The following is a 5,740-nucleotide window of genomic DNA, read 5'->3' as shown; positions in this document are numbered from 1 at the left end:
CAGACTGATTTCCAGAGTGGTTGTACAAGCTTGCATTCCCACCAACAATGGAGGAGTATTCCTCTTTCTCCACATCCTCGCCAGCAGCAAGATGGCATCTTAAGAGAAATAAATTTGGAAATAAATATCTAAATAAAATAATATTCTGACACACAACACATACACATAGACACACACAAACATTATATATATATATATCATATTATACATAATATTAATTATAGCCAAATATCTATATCAGTCAATTTATTTAAGAAAAATCCCACTACAGATTTTACAAATATTCTCCGTGTATTTCTTTATTTCTGAAATTATAATATAATTAAAATTTCCACTATTCTATTCTCCATTCATTCCTCTTTTTTCATCTTATTTCATTTTCAAATTAGCAATCTATTTTCGTTTTAAGTATTTCTACATACATATATTTGCAAGCATAGCTATGCTTCTTCTTAAAAACCTAAATACGAAAACCTTAGTTTATATAATGATACATATATGTTCATTTAAGTATACAAATTTTTATCGTTCAAGGCCACTCTGAGTTCAAGGCCAAACTGATCTACGTAGTGAGGTCCAGAACAGTAGGGTTACATAGAGAGAACTTTTTTCAAAATAAGAACAAACAAAAATGGATTACAAATGGTCTCATTTTTTGAAAGATTCTAAGTATCACCCTTTAAAAAAAACAGCAGATGAAACTGAACTGAGGCAGAAAATAGCAGTTGGGACAATGCTAGGTAGAGAGAGAATTCTGGGAACACTAATTAAAGAGTGTAGCTACTGATAAAGGTGCAGAATCAGAAAAGGTTAGGATGAAGATCCAATAGGGCTGGAAGGCATTCCACTTAAAAAAAAAATCTAATAGATGACTATAGACAGACATATGTTCTTGAAAGCAACTGACTGAATTGTCTGTGTACATCATAGATATCCCTCCAACTATTAATGATATTATATTGTAGTTGCACAAAGGACTTTAATGTAGTAGCCTTCTGAGAGGGATACATTGGACAGAGATCTAAGGATGCGTTAAAGAATCATGAAGGCACTCAAGGGAAGTGGCAACCACACAGGAAGACAAAATGTGTCAATTAACCAGCACCCCTGGAAGCTCCCAGGTACAGAGCTACTAATCAACATGCATACGGTGGTTGGTACCAGTCACATATGCAGCATAGTGCTGTCAATCTGTCCTCAGAGGGATAAGATGTGCCTAATTCTGCAAATAATTAATGCAAAAGAGTAGAGTGATTGGAACTTGGCTGTCTTTCAGAGGCAACTGAGAAAGTATGGAAGTGAGGAACTCAGAGAGAGGTCCTTAGTGGGGGTCTATATGTTATATTTTGTGTGTAAATAATTAAATAACAATTGTTTCTCTTTCTATAATTATAGATAGATAGATAGATAGATAGATAGATAGATAGATAGATAGATAGACAGACAGACACAGAGGAAATAGCACAATCTCATATCTTCTCATATCTTCTGAGGTTAATACTCCAGTATCTCTATGTTCATATGAACATTCTTTACTTGACTTAGTGAGCCTAGTTTTCTTGTTGTTCTCCTTCACATTTTTTGCTTTTCCATTCATTCTGCCTTCTTTTCCATAAACATCTCTGAGCTCTGAGTGGAGAAACTTGTTGGAGATATCACATTTATAGAAATATTTTCTAAGTTCTTCNCTTCCCTTCCCTTCCCTTCCCTTCCCTTCCCTTCCCTTCCCTTCCCTTCCCTTCCCTTGGAAAGGGAAATTGGAAAAAAAAATCACTTACAAAATTCACTTAAATCAGAGAGGTTGAATGGGTGCTTAAAAATAGAAAGTTAATTTCTACATATTAGTTTCTTTCATGTGGAATGTTCTCTGAAGGCTACTAAAAGAGAAATATAAGATGAAATTCATAATCAAAATCTTTGATCAATAATGATGAATGACCTGCAAATTATCTAGCACCACTTTGTCACAAATATGGTGGAAGTCACTAACTATCATCAGATTTTCCTTCTGGCACAATAACTCCATGAGTCAGAATCCTTAACTGACAGTGGTTGGGTGAGTAAGAACTAGAAAATAGATAGGCCACAAACCAAGGTAGGCCTTGTAGATCCCTGCCTTACTTAGTCATCATCAGTTCATGGAATGCACAATGGGTTATGTTGCAAACAAACAAACTAACAATGCAAAACAAAGAAAAAGAAGGAATTAGAGTGAACAAAAACCAAATAATTAAGCCAAAGAAATGTTGAATGAATGGAAGAAAATGAGAGACAGACCACCTGTTTGGTTGTGTTAGAAAGTACTTGAAACATCAAGACCCCAACATGATGTGGGACGTTGTAAAATGAAGCATAATAATTCTTAATATTGGCATGTGTTATTATTTAGTAATAAGTGAAAATTGTATTCTTTATTATTTGGGAGCATATATTACTATAAAGTATAATAGATTTTCAGCCATTAACATTAAGAAAATAAACAACTGTGCAATTCAAAATGACAAACATGGTATACATGTGAACTTGTTAGTAGAATTTCTGATTCTCCAAGGAACGAAAGTTGGGATGAATGGAATCATGCAGGTATGGACCCTGTCAGAAGTTAGGTTCACTTGTGAAATGGATGGTATAAGTGAGTCGTCATTGTTAATATCCTTCAGCTACATATATCATGATCACAGGAGAGCAGCATAAACACATTTGTATCTTCTAAGATTTCAGTCAAGTGTGCAAATTCTAAACTTGAAAGTTGAGGATAATGTTACAGGAAGGCATCAGAGATTGGTTGGAAAAACTTGAAGAAGTTGTTTTTGTTTGATGAACTGGTTGTAGGTGGAAAGTAATATTCTTAGGGAAGGTTAGTATCAGAGGGTATTCATTGCCCAGTAGATCTTTTGGCATCTTAGTATATATACATAGTTATATGTCAGCTGAGTATGTATTAAAAAGAGATCAAATTAAATTGCCATGGTCTATTAGTTAAAGATATTGTGAGTAAACATAAAGTAATGTAATTGTATTTTAAAACATTAAATGACATATGAATATTAAGATAATGTTTACTTAATAATAATTCTGTAAGACCTCATATACACCTAATACTCAAATAAACAAAGTTCGGCTCTGGAAAAAAAAAATCACATCTGTATTCACACACAAAGGAAGGATTATAATGTCTAGATTTTAGATATTTCCTTTCTAAAATAAATACTTTTTAATATTTCTTTACCATTATTGTAATTTAGGATAAGGTATATTATGAAGGAAATAGGTATATGAAACTGGACACAGATATGCCTCTAGATAATTTAAGTGCATTGTTTGTAATATGTGATGTGGGTAAATAAATGAACTATTGTGATAAATTTCCAAATATGCGTAACTCCTCAGGATTTTGTCACAACAAAATTATAAATTATCAGCTCTGGGGTGCACTAGGCAGCCTATGACTATAGGCAGCAGGCCATATACAAAAAAAAGTGGATGCTTTATTATAGGTATCACTAGTCAAATTCAGGCTCAAAGTCTCAAGCATTATTGGACAGTTTTCTCTGTTTTTAATTGGAGCCAATAACCAAAGAATAACTATGTAATATTTCAGTCTTATCCTTCTATTTTATCTTTATTATTATTGCTGATGCAATAGGAAGGTAGGAGGGAGAAGATATGGAGGGGCTCTGTTGGAAAAAATCTCCCTGGTAACAACAGGCTTATGCCTCTTTTATCATTTTTAAGATCTCTCTTCTGATTGGTCAAAAACCTTTTCATTATTTTTCAATATATACTCAGCCAGTCGGAGAGCTAAAGAAATTTATTCACACAGAAAATATTCCAGTAATGTTCCTGGTTGATGCTTATCTCTCAGCTTGTGCCAGTCTCTTGCTGAAGATTGACAACAAGCTGCTGTTACTAGGAGGCTTGCTCGGGAAACCTTCAGATGAAAAGGAAAAGGAAACGTCACCATGGCCAGGTAAATTGCTATGATTCTTCACCTTCCTTCTCTGAATGAAACTGCTTCTCTTTGCTGTGCAAGCTAGTAGTTATTGCTCTGGCCATTGCATCAGTTTTAAGATCTATCATTTAGGACTCAGCCTTGTAGTCCTGCTTCATCTGCAAGGATAGTGTATTACATCATCCTTCTTGCCTGACAGAGACAGGAGACCTGTTGTTCCTTAATCTGAGTTAGAGGATCACATATGCAACACGTTTTTATATCAGGATAGCAGTTCAGACTTGTCAACATGAAAATATCTTGAATATTTTCTGATATCACCTTATTATGCTAAGGCCATCTGATAGAACTAAACCCAATTACTGCAATTCTCCTTCTTTATAATCTTGCTACCATCAAAGGTTTCAGATGTTTTACATTGCATTTAAATCCAAATTCTCGCATAATATCAGTATTGTTATTGTTGGGAAGAAACATAGTTATATGTTCATACTTATATATCTGCATACTACAGTATTTTAGGACAGCAAAAGCAAAGAGTATGCATAAAGTCCAATGAAAAACATTAACATACCAAAATGTCTTTTGTTTTGTTTTTGACTTTGAATCACAATATACCAAGGTTTCCAGCCACTGCCCAATTTGCCTGAGTCATAGTATGTAAGATATTTTAAATAGATTGCTTTGACATAATTTCAATTTAGGATTACAAAGCATTTTTTAATTGTGATTATTAGATATCATCCTGTGGGCTTTGTGTGTTCTGTAGTAATTTTCTTTTTAAAATTCAAGGTTTGTTCTTGTGCATAATCTAGGTGCCTCAATTTCATATAATTCTATTTAAATGTTAATATGTGAAAGAATTAATTGGTGCTAATATATTTAATCTATATTATCATACCTGCCTTATATTTAATATTAATGCCTCATTAGTTACTAACATAAAATATAATTACTAATACTTGTTTAGCACAGAAATTGTTCTGTTCAAAGGCTTTATTTACCAAGTTACCATCTTTATTGCAGTAGTAAATATTTAGTTAACTATAGGATTGTGGCTCAGCAATTTTTCTTATTTTTCTGTCCATCATTTGTATTCTTTTGCTTCTCTGTATCTATCATAATGCTAAATTTTGAGGATTTATCAAACTTTGAGGCTCTTTCAAGAGAAAAGAGTTGCATCTGAATAAACAAGCATGGATAATTTGTTTAAAATGAGTAAAGGCAGAAGTTGTAATAAAACTTTTAAAACTCTTTATTATACATTGCACATGTGATGTCTAACAAGGGGATTGGGAAAGATTACAATAGCCTTTGCCTGTTTTTGTAGAAAGTACACACACACACACACACACACACACGTAAAAGAAAGTACTTGTTGAGGCCTGAAAGTTTAAAATTGTGAATGGCAGTGAATAGAAGTGGGAGGCCTTCATAATAGTTTTGACTGCAGATTCCTCAGAGGAAGGCTTCTAAATGAATTAAATCTGTTATGAAATGAAATTTTTTGTGTACATTGCTGGACTGAATGGAAAGGAAGGTTCCGTTTCTTGGGATGCTGATATTTTAGGGTTAGGGCTTGGAATATGAAAATGTAGTGAAAGAAGAAAATTACTGACCACCAGAATTCTCACCCCAGAGTACATTCTGAACTCTCACACCAGAGTCAGACCCCCTCTCAAATGAAAACTGTTCCGGGGACATTTCTGAGATAAGGGTCTCCTGGAACGAACCCAGTCCAACCCCTCCCAACTGAGGACTGTGCCAGGGACATTTTTGAGATAAAGG

The 5,740-nt window shown here is 33.9% G+C and overlaps 1 long non-coding RNA gene across 2 annotated transcripts in view; it reads left to right on the top strand.

Moving 5' to 3' along the window:
* Positions 1 to 3,964, top strand: part of LOC115031487 — a 35,655-nt gene extending 31,691 nt beyond the window's left edge. For both annotated transcript variants that reach the window (XR_003837108.1, XR_003837107.1), the window contains one exon: positions 3,866 to 3,964. This is a non-coding gene — a long non-coding RNA (uncharacterized LOC115031487). The remainder of the gene's footprint in view (positions 1 to 3,865) is intronic.
* The last annotated feature ends 1,776 nt before the right edge of the window (positions 3,965 to 5,740 follow it).

This window comes from Mus caroli, chromosome 7 (assembly GCF_900094665.2).
Source record: "Mus caroli chromosome 7, CAROLI_EIJ_v1.1, whole genome shotgun sequence".
NCBI lineage: Eukaryota > Metazoa > Chordata > Mammalia > Rodentia > Muridae > Mus > Mus caroli.
This window is presented reverse-complemented; position numbering and strand designations above follow the sequence as displayed.